We start from the raw sequence: 17,456 nt of genomic DNA, 5'->3' as shown, positions 1-17,456 counted from the left end.
TTGCGAGATGCCTGAATTTGAATCCTTCAACGTTACTGCCTGATGCTGAGAATGTAGAAGTCAGGGGCGAAGTGGATCATGATTGTTGGGATGTACTAGATTTTTGTATGAAACCACGTCCCGATATAAAAGATGTACCTTTGTCAGAGAGTGACTTTGTGATGTTTGTGGACGGGTCATGCTTGAGAACAGACAAAGGAATTCTAAGTGCAGCATATGCAGTATGCACAGTTGCAGCGGTAATGGAAGCATCTTACCTGGAGGGAGTAAAATCGGCTCAGGTTGCTGAACTTGTTGCCATAACTTGAGCATGCAAGTTGGGAAAGAATGTGAGAGTGACTGTGATAACTGATAGTCAGTATGGCTTCGGTGTCGTGCATGATTTTGGTCAGATTTGGCTACAGAGAGGATTTTTTACTTCAAATGGAACTCCTATAAAGAATGCTGAAGTGGTTGGGAAGTTGCATGAGGCGATACAGCTGCCTAAGCAATTGGCCGTTGTGAAGTGTGCTGCTCGCGCTCAAACGAGAGACTATATCACCGTTGGAAATAAGTACGCCAACGATATGGCTCAATATTGTGCCCGCAATCAGAATTCAGTAAACAGGGCGAAAGAAAGGGAAGTGAATTCTTGTCCTCTATTGTTTACAAACATTGTGAGTACATGGGAAGAAGTGAGGCAATTGCAGGAAGAACAGGAGATGAGGAAATGAGACAATGGGTAAAAGCTGGATGTGCACCAAGAGAAACAGATCATGTGTGGGTCTATCGAGATGGAAGACCAGTAATGCCTGATAGCATGGTGTCTGCCATGGCACGGATGTATAATGGACAAGCACACATAGGGAGAGACGCAATGGTTAGGTCATTTAGGCAAACATGGTACAATGCAAAATTCAGACTTGTAGCTGAGAGCCTTTGTCAAAGATGTCTTATATGTCAGCAGTTCAATCCTGGATGAAAAACAGTGGTAAGTCTATGAACGATAGGTCGAGAAGGAGGGCCTTTCACCAGAACGCAGATTGATTTAATTGAAATACCTCCCTGTAACAGGTTGAGGTATGTTCTAATGATGGTCTGTTTGTTTTCTAGATGGGTAGAGGCATACCCCACAAGAAGAAGTGATGGAATTACAGTAGCAAAACTGCTTTTGAGGGAATACATCCCTGGATTCGGGTTCCCAGTTACAATTGAGTCAGATAGAGGAAAGCATTTCCATAATGAGATCATGAAGTTGATTTGTGAGGCATTGAATGTACAACAGAAACTACATTGTTCCTATCACCCAGAGGCTTCTGGTGTGGTGGAACAAGTAAATGGCACCATTAAAAACCGATTGGGAAAAATGTGTTTGGCCACAGGTTTGAAATGGCCTGATGTCTTGCCTCTGGTACTCATGACTATTAGATCCATTCCAGATAGGAGCACAGGTCTGAGTCCACATGAAATTGTCATGGGAAGAGCAATGTGCCATGTTTTCATACCAGTCAACAAGCTGTTGCCTATATCTGATGACTTGCTGTTGGATTACTGTAAGGGGCTGGCTGACGCAGTTCATTCTGTATTTCATCAGGTTGGATCGGATGCCACCACCCTTGAAAAGAAGCAAGCTCATGATCCGAGCCCAGGAGACTGGGTGAGAATTAAAGTACACAGAAGAAGGAACTGTCTGGTCCCACGTTGGAGAAACCCACGACAAGTGATTTTGACCACCACAACAGCAGTAAAGTGTGCTGGAATAAAGAACTGGATTCATGCTAGTCACACATTGAGAATTCCAAATCCAGTGGATAACAAGGAAGGAGAATATTTTGAGGAGTCAGAGACTAGTTCTGAATCGGATGCTGAAGAAGCAAGAACAAGAGAAAATCCTGAAAGGGGGGAGTCGGAGCAAAATTTGACCTTTGCCCCAGAAAATATTCCCTTGAGAAGAAAATTACAGATGTCTGATACCAGCTCAGTCTCAGAGACTGAACAAGCACAAGTACATTGGAGAAAAGAGAAAAGCAGTAAAGAGACAATCAAAGAAATTGTTGATAAGGAGGTTCCTGATGGAAAGCTGAGAGAAATTCCACCTGAAATAACAAAAGTAGATGAACAGGTGACAGATACAGAAAGTGAGGGAAAGATTCTTGCGGAAGACCCTCGAGGAGTTGTAGGGAATTCAAACATCCAGTTAGAAGAAGGGACAGTTAGTCAGCAGGAAGATTGTGTGCAAGAACCACGAGGAGGGACAGAAGTAGGGAAAATAAAAGAAGTGGTGGAAAGAAGGACAGCTGAAAGCAAAGAGCAAGTTGAAACAGAATCAGAGGATAGTGATGAAGAAGTACCAGAAGGGCGCGTCCTGAGAAAGAGAGCATGGAGAGCTGAAAAGAATGATAAAGGAAATACATCGAAAAAAGCAAGAGATGAAATCTGGCCAAACAAAATAAAGAGATTGAGATATCGACTGACACAAGTGAATTCACCAAGAGCAGAACAAGTGAATGAAGTATCTAGTCAAGAAAAATCGAAAAATAAGAAAATACCTACAGCAGAGGAAAACAAAAGAACGAGAAAACCTAACCAGAAGTATAAGTCGCCGGAATGGTCATATGTGGCCCTGCCTGAAATAAACGAGGAGGCGGATAGCCAAGAAAACCCAGAGGTGACTGTACCAGAAGTGGTTGAGGAAGACGAAGAATCGGAAATCCTGAGAGTTATCTTGTCCGATATTGGAGAAGAAACAGATGTTCAGGAAGTTCTGTATCAAGATTACGAGAGGAAACTGAAAGACGATCAAATGCCAAACTGAACAAGACAAAAAGTGCTGCTAATGGAAAGACAATAAAATACGGAAAAGTACATAACTGATAGAACCAAGTAGGTGCTTAGAGCCTCGGGTTAGACAAAACTTGTTGTGAAGTAGAAGAGGCTAAGTCAAAAGACAATAGAAGGACATAGTGAGAATAAAACTAATAAAGAAAAGATTCAGAAAATATATCCGACTAAAATAGATAGAAATTATCTGCATAAAGACAGGTCTATAAATGATTTCTCTAACAATGTATTTTCAAAACTACTGTACGAATATGTAAAGACAATGGACGTGAGGGATTGTTACGTCTGTATGCAGTTACCTGCATCTGTATTGGAGGGAGTGACCTATCATCACCTTCTAGTAACCTATGGAATAACATGTAGTGTAATAGCTAGTCTGTTTTACAAAATAGGGAAATTAGAATATTATTTTTCAGATGTAGATAACATATTTTCACAAGTACCTGCAGTTAACAAATTTAATAAAGTAAAGCCTGCAAAGGTGTTAGGTGAATTTGTCTTAGAAACTAAAGAACTAACATTAGAATATATATTTAGAAATAATTTGACTTGCAGTTTAAAGAAAGAGGAAAATACTTTCTTAGATATGGTTGAAGAAAAGGAGAGTGAAAATGCAAAAGAAAGCATCTGAGGGAAAAGCAGAAAAGACAGTCTGGGATGTTGAAATGGAAAAACATTTGAAGGGAGAAGCTAGTCCAACTATAGCTTTAGATTGACCAAAGTTTTGTATTAGAAGGAATCAAACTGCATAAGATAATTACTTTATAGGTAACAGTGAATGCCATGATACATAACGGATCATGGGTGGATGGGGATTTAAAGGAGGAAATGATCCAGTTTTTCCTGGGTTATATTTTATCTGCGGGAACAAGGCATATTATCGGTTGCCAGATCATTGGTATGGCACATGTTATGTAGGTCTGGTTTTCCCAAAGATATTCCACATGGGAAGAGAAGATGGTGTACATAAGTTAGGTACTCTACTAACAATTAGAAAAAGAGAATCTTGGTCAGAAATTGTGGGAGACATTTTTGGAGCATAGATACCAGCAGTGGGAATATCTCTGAATGCACACAAAATTAGAAAACTATAAACAGTAGTGGATCGCTTGTCAACAAGCACCACTGGAGGGTTTTTATTGGTAAATACTGAAATGGTTGCCATGCGTGCCATGGTAATGCAAAATCGACTTGCCCTTGATATAATATTGGCAAAAGAGGGTGGAGTCTGTGGAATGCTGAAAGATCAACATTGTTGTACTTACATTCCTGACGAAAGTAAAGATTTGAAGATCTACATTAAAAATATAACTGAATTGCATGAAGAAATTGTACCACTGGAGGTTGAAAGTGTTTGGGAAAAGATTGGAAAGAAACTTTCTTCCATTAAAGATTTCCTGTTAAACTTAGGTGGTACATTTATAGGTAGGATCCTATTTCCATTAACATGTGTGATTTTTCTAGTATTAATATTAAAATTAGGATGTTTTTGTTATAGAAGAAAGAGAATACAGAAAAAGTTAAAAAGAAAAAAAATTGAAAAGAAGACAGAATAAGAGACAAGAGAGGGAATTTGAAGAAGTAGAATTAGAAGAAATGAAAGATAGTATGTATAAAACAGCAAGAAGAGAAGAAATTGAGGAAACAGAAATGTGAACTAATACAAAGAATTCATTTAGCTTTTCATGTCAAATTGATACAAAATTTTAGTAGTGTGGTGATAAAATCACCAAAGGGGGATTGATGGAGCAGGTAGTGCAACATTTTGTATACCTCCTCTATTCTGCATGAAATTACTAATTGCATAACCTATTAACTATAATATTATTAAATGAGTTTGCATGTATATTAACCAACATTATTAATATTCGAATTACACGTGGGATTTGCATTTTGCATGGCTAAATAACCTTTATAACTAAAATCTGTACGCATATTAACAATAGTATATGTGGTAAATAGAATACTGCATGATATATGTTGCTTTTTGTAATTTTGCCCCAAGAGGAGGACCAAGAAGGTGAATATAATGGCTTTAATTGTTGCTACATGCTAGATAAATACAATCACATAGAGGGATTAGTAAGGGGTTAACATTAGATTAATTATTTCTATGTATTAATTACTCCTTTGTGTTTGTTTCGCTTAAGTTGGCATTTGGGCCTAAATCAAAGATGGCCGCTAACTCCACACAACGAAGTGGCCACTGTCCCATGAGGCGCGGAGTGAGCTACGCATGCGCAATAAATCTTCTAAACCTCGTAGCGACCTCTGTTCCGAATGTCCCCGGTCAAGGATGTAGAGCGGGAAGTCTGCCAAGACAAGAGAACAATCAACCTTACAATAAACCGGAACAAGCCAACTTTTAGACTAACTAATGACCTCACCCCTCGAACTGTACTGAGAACCTTAAACTTACATCGGACGATCTCAACCAGCCAATCACGACTGTTCTGAAATATTAAATTGTATCTTCTTTACTTCAATGTATTATAAAAGGGGGTAATAGAATAGAGAGGGTCGGACACATCAGGTCGCTTCGCTCTTGTTTTTGGGTTACGTCGCTTTGCGTTGCCTGAATCTTTGATGGTCTGGATGCTGCCCGATCATCTGATGACTGCGAACTTTTCCTAAATCTACTGACAATGATAGATGCTTGTATGTCTCTGGTCCTTTGCCGATCTTTTGGGACTGTAACGTGCTGAGCAAAGAACTTTGAGCTTTGGCCTGTTTTCGGACAATTTACGACAAAATTATGCAGAGCCAATGAATTAGAGTACTCCAAATAGCCAGATTAGGTAAATAAGATGTTCTGCGATGTACTCAAATTTTGATATAAAACTTTCTAAACTTTGACGAGACAAATGCAAATTCAAATCATTATGAAATTTTAAATAAACAATTATTGATTAACGAGAAATTATGAGTTGTGAGTTAGATTCCGAAGTCTTAAAATGTGTTTTAGCTGGTTCTAAATCACTATCAATCAATCCAACTAATTTGGTCCATTGACCGAGTGAGAGGAGTGCCTTGATGTTTTGAGATTGAGGATCTGTAGGCGAAGGGCATTAAATGTATATTTTGTAAATGACTTTTCCTTCCCTGTAGGTTATAAGGTGTTCCCCTCACATGTCCGGTGCTTGAATCACTCATCCCTCCTGTGTGTGCAGACCGGTGTGGAAGTAACGTGTGAGTGTTGGTGTTATGGGCCCCACCAATGACTGCATGTGTGAATGAGTTAGTGTGACGTCGGGTCTGTGATGCAGGGAGGATAACGGTACTGGTTGCTTCCCCATTACCCGATTTTGCGCTGGATCACTTAAAATAGGAAAAAACGGTTGTACTCAGACATGTTTATATTTTTTACTTAGCTGACATCAATGAAGCGTTTTTTGTGCAAAAATCACACTAGTCCCACTCTGAGAAAGGATATTTTGTCCGCTCTTTTAATTGTTAATGAATGCACGTTGTGGAGGACAAAGGTAAGAAACCCGTGAGTAAGATGAATAAGGAACCAATTGTGTAGATTGTTCAAGGTTTTCTTAAACAAACTCATCAGTTAAATCCAATGATTGTTAATTTCAATGAAATATAAGAGAAACTTATGTCAGAATTTCAATCCTTACCTTTTGTTTTGTAGTTTAATCTACGGAAGTAATAAGCAGTTGTGCCCACCAGTTTTTTTCGGCCGCACGATATACAGGGCTGTGTGTTTAAAAAGCCTTGAGGCAAATCAAAATAAAACTGAGCTTTTGCTTACAATGATAATATGAATTTTTTTTTAGCAAACACATAAGTACACATTTATGACTTATGGAGCAGTTTTGATTCGGAATAGGCACAAAACTCATAGCACACATGCATAGTCATAAAATTTAATTTGACAGTAATAAACATTAATGAGGAACATGCCAATTAGAGAGTAATGGATAAAAAGCACATCTGGGAAGTAAGGTAAAGAAGCAGGATAAGGGAACCAGAAAAATAGAAAAATGACACAGAGAAACAATAGAATGTAGGCAGGCCTTTAAGTTGGGCAGGTCCTGCCAGTGCTCAGCACCGGCCGTTCTTCAAAGCAGGTGCTGAGACGGGTCCTTATCGAGCTCTCCATTTTATCCTAAGGGTGAAAAAAACCTCTTAACTCTTCAGCAGTACCACCCCTCACTGCCTTTGATGTTACTTCAAAGAGTCTCATTATCGTTCTTTCACATTCTCATCATGTCAGAACTGAAGCATTTTTAATATTATATACAACAAAGCCGTGGTTGTTCCTTATTTATCTTATGCAACTAACAACCATTGACAAAGCATAGTCCTGGCTTGTTGTAGGTTTAATGTTACTTTTTGTATCATATAACTGGATGCAAAGACAGAAACAGCAAAATACCAGTCAGATGTCACACTATGCTAAGCACAGTTATTTAGCTTCTGTGTTTTAAGCCACGCCCTTAATTACATCGGCCACACCCCTTTGAGAGATCCCCCAGTTTTTTCATCCCACTTAAAGCCAGTAACAGTCACAGTCAATATGTGCATCGTACATTGCCAGCTCACCGTATCTGTTCAGCCCACATTCAAAGTTATAGCGAGAAGTTAGCCACAGGGGAAAACAAGGAAGAGGAGATAGGCTGTGATCCCAGCTCTGAAATTCCCATCACCAAAGATGGGCTGATTTTTCAGATATCTGAGTTAGAGGGGACTAAAGGAGGAGACATACAGTATTCCTAGATGATGTGTCACCACTCATTTGTGCAAACCTTTAGGAAGAGCCTCAAGACCTGGCTCTTCTGCTGTCTTGGAGCTGCACCCCCGCCGCGCCTTTAGGCCCTCATGGGTGAGTAGCATGCTTCACAATTCCCTGATTGATTGATTGATTGATTGCATGTGATAGTATTATTCAGCACAATCCAGTAGGATGGAAATGAACCAAGAACAATACTCCTGTTAATGCCACAGACACCAGTGCACCTATCACTCTGAGCTGTTGACAACCACCACAAACAACGGCGCTTTCACACAACAGTGAACTCTTTGGTACTTTGCAGGAAGGGCAACACCATGCCTTTATTGTAAGTGCAGTGCTTAATTTGAGCCAAAGGTAGTCGGTTTGGCCGACCGGCCCTCGTTTTTCTTCAGATATTGACAGTGAGGAAGAGAGTGATAGGGGAAATGAATGGAAAAGAAGGCAGGAGAGAAAATAACTGAAATACGGGGGACAAGGAGAAAGCAAGGACCAGCTAGAGTGAGATAAAAGGGACGTGAGAGTCTGGTAGTGGATTAAAGAGGCCTGAGAAGTATTCAACACTACACAGCCGATTTTTAATAGCATCCCCGGAGCAGAGCTTTGTGCAATAACACTCATTCTTTTACAAATTATGCACTGCGCAAATGATGTGAGTCTCACATAAATGGAAGATCTGCTGAATGGGCAAATATGGGTTACAAATCCCATCTAGGTAAAATGTCAGTCACCTCCTCAACAGGGCAAAGGCAAGCAAGACCCTAGGGTTTCTGTCAGATTACTACAGACTCACAGCACATTTAGAGTCAGGAAGTGATCCTATGTGTTTATTGAAAACCAATGACTGATATTGTCTCTCCTGACTTGCCATAAGCATCATTTTCTTAAACTAGTCTTACCTAGATGGTGGCGATACTGAATTCCATCTCCTCAAAATATACATCTTACTGTTGCCTAGGAATATGCAGATCATCTTCTCCAGTTAGATCACATACCTGGGGTACCGGAGACATCATGCAGCATGACCATGGTAGGCGTTAATGAGATATCATTATAGCCACGTGAGGTCTTCATGTATTGCCATCCGGTATCGACTTATTGAATGGCATGACCAAATGATATGCAACATGACACCTCCTGTTTTTCCGCTTCTCCAACAAACAGAATGAGAGCTTACTTTAAAATGGCACAGTGTTGTGGCATACAGTGCGATTTGTGTTTTATTTTGAAGAAATCAACTTTTAATTGTGCCTCCTTTCTACTTTACCTGTGATGTCCTCAGACATAGGCCTAACCTTCCTCTGTGAAGTCTATCAGAAGTGTTCCCTGACAAGGGTGCCAGGACTCTGTGGTGGGATACGAAAATAGTGAGATGTTTATAGTTAACTAAATTCAAGAATCACTTCTCTAACACCACCCCATATCTTCAGGCATGTACATATGGGATAAGACTGGTGCCCTGCCCATATGGCGGAGGGACAGGTTATAGAACCTGGACAATTTGGGGTATCTCTGAGAATTCTGCTGCTCATATTCAACCTGAATGTATTCAAAGAAATTAAGAAGGCCCTTAAATATTAGGTCCTCTTTACTTTTGACATCACTTTTTCATACCAGCCGACAACTACAGAAGCTGAGAAAGAGCAAAAAACTCTTCAAGGCTCTGTCTTCTATTCCAAGGCGCAAATTGAATGCCTCCGCGAGGCTCCCGAAAACAACACGCACAAGCAAGAAATGCAAGCAGGAATGTGTTGCGCTACATCCACCTCAACCGTTGGAACAAACAAGGCCTACGGTAAAAAACAAAACCAATTACTATTTTTAAACCCCAAATAAATCGCTATCCTCCCAAAAACATAAAAAATACTAATTACCCATAAATTGTGTTTTCCCGCCCTTTGTTTTTTTTATATACTTACTACCTAGAGCGGGAACAAACTACTTTCTTATAAATTAAACAAACTGCAATGTTCAAACAGTTCTTCGCTACTACCATACTTAATCAAAACTCGGATATACTCAATCATACTGATAAAAAAATGCCCTCTGCACACAATACTTATATAGCAAGGAGCAGCAGATAAAAGAGGAAGGTGGCTGCTGTCAAGAGGGTTATCAAGATTACAGAGATATTCTAATTCTGGATTATTTTGAGTTTGTTCTGTTTTGCTTTAAATTGCTGCAAGGAGCTGGCAATAAAAGATATATGCATAATGCCAGCCTTTGGTCTTGACATGAAATTCTCTCTGAGAATTCTGCTGCTCATATTCAACCTGAATGTATTCAAAGAATTTAAGAAAGCCACCGGATATTAAGTTCTCCTCACTTTTGAAGTCTGTCCCTGACCCTTTCACCCAAACGTTTGCATCGCCCGCAAACTTAATCTTAAAATTCCCCCTACATACTAGACTCTTTCTTAATGTACTTACTAAAGCTAAATTATGGACGGACTCTTTAGCAGCTATATCTCTTGATGCTGAAAAAGATTTCAACAGAGTTGGTTGGTCCTTTATCTTCTCCACTCTGTCCTGATTTGGTTTTGGTCACAATTTTATAAATTATGTTTCCTTGCTTTACTTCTCTCCTGTTTCCTCCATTTTGACTAATGGTCTTGCTTCTTTCTCTTTTCCTTTACATTGTGGGGTAAGACAGGGTTGTCCTCTTTCTCCTCTTCTTTTTATATTAGCTCTTGAACCCTTTTTGATTGAAATCTGCTCTAATTCTAATATTATTGGTTTTAAATACAGCTCTAATCAATTAAAACTCTCTGTTTACGCTGATGATATTCTATTTTTTCTATCACAACCTCAATCCTCTTTACCGGCCTTTCTATTGGAAGTACAGTCCTTTGCTGCTGTTTCTGGTTATAAACTTAACTCCAACCAATGTGAAATCCTCCCTTTAAGTACATTATGTTTTTCCGTAGATTTCCTTTCTTCTGGTTTTCGTTGGAACCCAGATAAAATAAAATACTTAGGTCTGTGGTTTAATTCTTCCATTACAGAATCCGTTACAATAAATCTAACACTATTCAAAAATGCTACGTCCGAGTGGAATCCTTTATTTTTATACTGGTGGGGATGCCTTGACACAATAAAGATGATGTTAGTTCCTATAATACACTTTTATATTTCCAATCTTCCCATAAACATTACTAATTCACATTTTAAAATAATTTATTCCATATTATCGAAATTTCTGTGGAATAATAAGAAACTGCGTATGTCTTTACTTCTACTTAAAAGACCAAAACAATTAGGAGGTGTCAATTTCCCAGATTTTCAAGCCTATCATACCACATTTTTTCTTAAGCAAACTGCTCTTTCACTTCAAGAAAACAATGATGATTCTGTTTTACCATTGTGGACTGTTATCGAAAAGCAATTTCTTGATCCTTTCGCATTCCAGGAATTCTTATCTTTTACTCATTATCCTATCTCCCTTTCTCTTCCTATTTTCAATAATAGTTGCAAAATTCTTAAACCCTTATTTATTGATCACCTCTCTCCTAGAGATCATTTCATGCACTCCTCTTTATGGTATAATAATCGTCTTAAAATTAATCATAGAGTCATCTTTTGGAAGGGGTGGCACGCTAAAGGACTTCATTGGGTTCATCAACTTTTCCAGAATGATACATGTATCACTTTTTCAGTTGCTCAAGCGCGTTTTTCTCTCCCTAGTTCTTGTCCATCTAAATATACCTCCCTATCTATGCTGATCCAATCAACGTACAATAATTTACCATCCATTACCCCTTCCTCCTGTTCTCTTCCCACCATCCTTCTGCTCTTGTCTCTTTCTCCATCTGCACCCCAAGTCTGTAAACATCTCTCCTCTTCTCTAGTTATTCATGATAAAGCCAAGGCAGAAATTTTATGGGAGGCGGATCTCAAATTGACCCTAACTGTTTCTAGCTGCTAATACTACCCAAACATTATTTTTATCTATAATAGATTATTACTAACCCCTACTTCCTTGCACAGAATAAACCCTACTCTCTCTTCTTCTTGTTGGTCCTGTAACAAGCCCCAATCTGATTTGCATCACATGTTATTCACTTGCCCCCTTGTTTATAATTTTTGGTTGCTGGTCTGGAATCAAATTAACAATATTTTTCATACACAGCTACCCTTCACTTTTGTTAATATATTTTTAGGTAGTGTATCTTCGGCATCGGAATCCTATCCAAACACTTTTCATATTGTAGACTAGGGCATGGAAAAACACCACTAACATCTCTTATCAAGCTTGGTGGTATGGGGTCTGTTACAATGAAAGGTTAGATAGAGCATATGTCCATCCCATATCTATAAAACGAGAATGTTTATGGTCACCTATTACTCATTTTCTAGATGCTTCTACAAAGGTATCACAAAGCCATAATCCTCGTATTGAAAAAGTTCCTAAACCTCCGTGAACTGTTTTTACTGTCATTTATTCTTTCGTACTTCATTTTTATGCTGTTTAATTATGTTTTTTCACAATTTTTACTTTTTACATAAGTAGTTATGCTAAGAGTAATATTTGACATATATCATTTCCCTTCCCTTCCCTCCCTTCCCCTTTCTTCCTTTTCCGCTCTTTTCCTTTTCTTTCAAATTCGTTAACAGATTATACATTTGAGATTGTATCCCCCATTTCTGTATTTATTGTACTATCTCATAATACGTCAATACATTTCCTTTTCAGACTCAAAAAGAATTCCCCTACAACGACATTTCAGCATGCAAATATAGATGTCTTTAGCAGTTTCTCCTCTGCCCTCCTCGGGTGCAATGTGAAGTGTATGACAGAATTCTGAACCCACATCAGTGTTAAGGCGTCAGTGTATCTCAATCAGTAATATGTGGTGTAATATGTGGTGTCGACAAAAAAGTGGAAGAAACAGAATAGGTGCGCCAGTCTGTGTGATACAGAATACGAATACATATGTGACAAACACAGTCAGCAGATGTGGTAGTAGCATGCTGTTTTGCTATTTTGAGCCTGCCTGATACCAAATGTACCTTTTTAATTGCCAAGTCAGTCTCTTGTATTAAGGATCAGGGAATCATCAGAACCAACATGCCAAAATTGTAGTTAAATCATCATGCAATGTTCATTTTACCACCTTTTCTCTCCCACAAAGAGTAAGCCCTAAGGGTACTTGCCTGGTACAGTCATTTGAGGGTTTTACAGTAACAATTTTACATTAGATCCTGGACCATGCCTTTCAATCCTGCATTCTCCAGCGCACTAAGATACTTTAAGTTCTTGGAGACCCAACAGAATGGGTATTATTTGCAATTAGAGACCTCACTTTTATCCCAGATAACTTGAGGAGGATAAGAAGTTAGCTATGAAGGATATCTAAGTATGACAGAGGAGGTCAGGCTTGATCATGTGAGAAGAATATCATCGACATACAGAAACAGTTTCTGTTAATCAGCTCTTGCCATAATCCCATCAATACCAAAGTTCTAACAAATTGCCGCTACCAAGGGAATAAGGGCAAACAGGGACAAGAGTGGAGGCAAGGCTCAACCTTGTTAACTGCCTCTTTTGATGGGGACCGGGTCATATAAAAGCAGTGCACAGTTGATGCTGGTTTCTGACATGTCAGATAATCATTTCACACTCCCCAGAAATCTCAGCCCAAGGCCAGTCCATTCCAAGATGTGAAATAAGTACCACCACTTCACACCGTAAAACATGTGTATTGCCTCCAAAGATAGGGAGAGGTATTCATCCAAGTTGTTGTGCATCTGCTAAAGAGTCAGAAATCCATCTTTTTTCTGTGGTTACCCCAGATTTTTCGCTTTTGGCTTGGCCCTATCTATTCTGGCTGCAGAACTCTATGCATTTTATCCCTGCTAATGCCTGTCCTCCCCTTTTAACCATGATTAAATTGGCTTTTTCCTGACGTAAAAAGTGCACCCAAGGCATGGAAATGAAATACTACTTGTAGACTGCAGCATCTTGTTTGCCATCCATTACAGTGGCTGTGTAAATATTGCTACAGGCCTGCTCTGTGTAGCCCGACTACTGTAGTGGGGACTCTTGCCAAACCTCACCTGACACTTGGCTGGGGTAGTACTACATCCCCTAGTATCACCTTGGCCCTCTGATGAGATGAGCCCACCTGCAGCTGCACAGTATGCCGCAAAACAGCTCTTAAAATCACTCTATAAAACCAGCAGCACAGGACTCTTGCCGGACTTTACCTGGCATTTGGCGGGGTGGTACTACCTTCCCCCAGCATCACCATGGCCGTCTGCAGCATGGGACTCTGGCTGGACCTTACCCGAAAAAAGGCTGGGGTGGGACTGCGTCCCCTAATATCACCTTGGCCCTCTGCTGGAACTGGAGCCACCCGCAGATGCACAGCACACCACGAAACAGCACTTATAGCGCCCTACAGCTCCACAGTGCAGGACACATCTAGGCACATGTCATCAGCCAGAAGAGGCTTGGATGGGCCACCCCCCTTTCTTCACCTAAATCTGCACACCCCATGAATGATTTAACTGGCTATCCTGTCTGGAATGGGTAAGAGAGAAAAATCATGAGCAGTTCCCCCCTGGGAGCTACGGTCACCACCATTGACTCCTTTCTGGAATGAGCAGTAGTGATGATTTGCAAGGAAATAGACTAAACGGAAAAGAGTCTCTTCCTGGAAAGGGCTGGATTGCCTGCTTGTTCACAGTGTGACGGAGTACAGGGGTCCTCTAAACATCCTAATAGAGGTACTGCATGCACAACTCCAGACCTAGAGAAACCTGACAATGCCTACACTGACCATAATGATACCACTTTATCTGATAAACCCCTGTTAAAATGAAAAAGGGTGGCATTACGAGTACGCAAGAGGTCATGGGAGCCAATGTTGGAAATTCTAAATGCAACACTGGGGAGCCGCAACTGATCCAATCCACTCTGATTAAATATATGCATTAGATGTGAGATGATTCTAAAGGTACAACTTAAGCCTTTGTTAAATCACCTAGATAGAATTAAAACCAATCCTGCTAATATGAAACAGCTGAAGAACATCAGCACTCCTGTAGTGACAACATCAGCACCCTCAGTTGCCACCTATGCTACTGGTGATGTGATTAATGGCTGTGGCTATGCATTTTACTATTGCATTCGCTGACCTTCAAGTAACGGATAGCACTAATTCCATTTACCCAGCCTCTTCTAGTGCCCCTGTTCACACTACAGGTGTTCCTACAGTCCCCTCATAACCAGGAGCGACCAACTACATCCAAAGAACTCTGCTTGTGACCCGAACATTTTCACTGAGACCCACAATATGATTCCTCCGCTCCCCCGATGAATGCAATTTCGCAATGAGTTGGCTATAGATAACTTAAGCAGCAAATATGATTTCCTTGATGTGCCCCCAGAAGCAACACCTTGTGTCATAATTTGGGCTAACATACCAATTTTACCACATCGGTTACTGAATCATGGGAATCCCTGAGAAATAAGTCTTTGAACTGGGTGGGTAATAAAACAGGCTTATCGGGGCCCTTTTTGATGAGATTAAAATGGTGAGAAGAGTAAAATGGGTCGACAGGAGGTCTAAAACCAAGACTGTGTAGTTTTGTCTTTCAAAACGCCTAATTTAGTTGATACTATTCTGTGTAGAACAAGCTCCCTACATGTGTCTATACATCAAATAGCTGTGCTACCGCTTGGCTATTTCTATTTACCATCGATAACATCCAACTGTCCAAGCTTTTCCCCTAGACCACTATCTGTCCACGCTTCTGAATTGTGTCCTGATATTCCAATCTCAATTGTTATGCCATGATAGAGACACTAGATGGTATCAGTTGACTTACCACTAATCCTACTATGTATCTCTTACTTGGTACTGACCAAGCCAAAGAGTACTGTGGGTTTTTGTCACTGTAACAGCATGCCAAGATTTCACTCCTCCTTATACCTAAATAATATGTCTAGTTCTTTGGTTATAGATTCAAGGCTCAAGGGTGTTTCAACTCAAATTAATTATAAGGCCTTATTTTGGAACGTGGCAGGTGTTTGTGCTAAGGTTGACATTCCAGAATGGTTGGATTTTGTAACAAATTTTCAGGTTCCAAGTTTTCAGGAGACATGGACTGCGAGCCATTAATGGTTATCGAACCTTTCACGTATCAGCTGTGGATTCCAGAGCTGGTAGAGCTAAGGGTGGTCTATGTACCTATTTACCCAATACCCATAATAAGGTAGTCACTATACTCTGGGGTGGCGACTTTAACATACATCTGTGCCTCTTGCCATCAAAAAAGATTTGTGTTCTGACCGGCATTCATGACGAGGATCAATCTCACTATATTCACAAAGGCTATGGTGATAAACTGAATTAATTGTGGTTCAAATTTAACTTTGCTTTTGCCAGCGGACTGTGTGCCCCATGTCCCGTTTAATTTTACATTTAACGAGGGGGGGCGGTGACCACATAGTCATTGATTATATTATATCATCTCACAGTCCTTCTACACTGTTATCTAATTTTAACACATACCATTTGCTTGAGCGACCATTTTCCACAGAGTGTAGATCTTAACCGAAACGGTTTGATGAGCCAAGCTGGGAGTGATAAAGAACGTGTAGTAGCAAATAATGTCAAGATAGCAACCTCCAATGGTCCTTCACTATGCTGGTTCCAGGTTAATTCATATAGTCTCCTAGAAAAGCTAGTTACCAATCAGAGAGAGGCGTTTGAGATTTGCCGGATGATGCATCCAACCTGAGTGATATTGTAAATGCTTTTCCTACCATTTCTAAAGGGATCAAGGAATGCTTAACTGATATTAGATGCCTGTCTAGTTGTAGTAGACAAGGTTGGTTTGACTCTAAATGTTCTAAGGCTCCTGAGCGACTGATCACTGCTCTGCACAAATCACCAAGGTGTACACCGGAAGTGCAGACATGTAGACTTGAATATAAACTAGCTCTAAAGAGTAGTAAATGAATTAAGGGGAGATGCCTAGGAGTCTCTTATTGAAGATAGTTCAAATGAAGATAGAACAGCTTTTTAGAATATAATAAATAGTCCATACTTAAGAGATGAGAGGGGTCCAAGATTAGAGGCCACTATCAAGGAAACGACTGGATGGCTTACTTCACCAAGCTATATTCAAATTCCAGCAGGGTGTCAGCCGCATCAGCAACTGTTGATTATGTTGTCACCCCTGAGGACACCGCATGCAGACTTGACAGCCTCTCATTCTCACTAGATGCGGTCAATAGAGCTCTAATGGCTAGTAAGGGAGGAAAACAAACAAGCTCTGACAGAATTCCTGTCGACCTTTTTTAGGCAAACATTTCCTTTTGGGGCCCCATATTGACCTTGGTGCTGCGGGGGTGTTGTAATGTAGGCTTTCTGAACACTTGGTCAGAGTCAGTAATCGTTCCCATCTATGCGAAGGGTGAGCGGTCTAATCCAGCCTGATATCGACCCATCTCACTACTTGATTCTCTTGTGAAATTTGTTGGCCATATTATATTGAATAGATTAGAAGAGTGGGCTGTAAATAATGAGATTTTTTCAGATCTTCAATATGGTTTTTGTCGTGGTTTAGGGAACAGGGATTAAATCCTAACCTTTTAGTATGAAAGTATACCTTTATTAAGAAGGGCCATGTGTTTTTAGATTTAGTTGATTTATTCAATGCATTTGACTGCGCTATGCACGACAAATTGTAGTCTATTATTACAGAGCGCTGTGTGGACCCTCCTATAATACAATTCTTAAGGGAGTCGTACTTGGGGGAGTAGGGCCAGGGTACAGTATGGTCTTAAGGGAGAATGTACTCGCTCATTTGGCATAGTGAGGGGATTTAGACAGGGTTGTGTCCTCAACCCCTTTCTGTTCATCTTATATATCAACAGCTTGGGC

Source organism: Triturus cristatus, chromosome 7 (assembly GCF_964204655.1).
Source record: "Triturus cristatus chromosome 7, aTriCri1.1, whole genome shotgun sequence".
Classification (NCBI taxonomy): domain Eukaryota; kingdom Metazoa; phylum Chordata; class Amphibia; order Caudata; family Salamandridae; genus Triturus; species Triturus cristatus.
The sequence above is the reverse complement of the archived record's forward strand: the minus strand, read 5'-3'. Positions refer to the sequence as shown.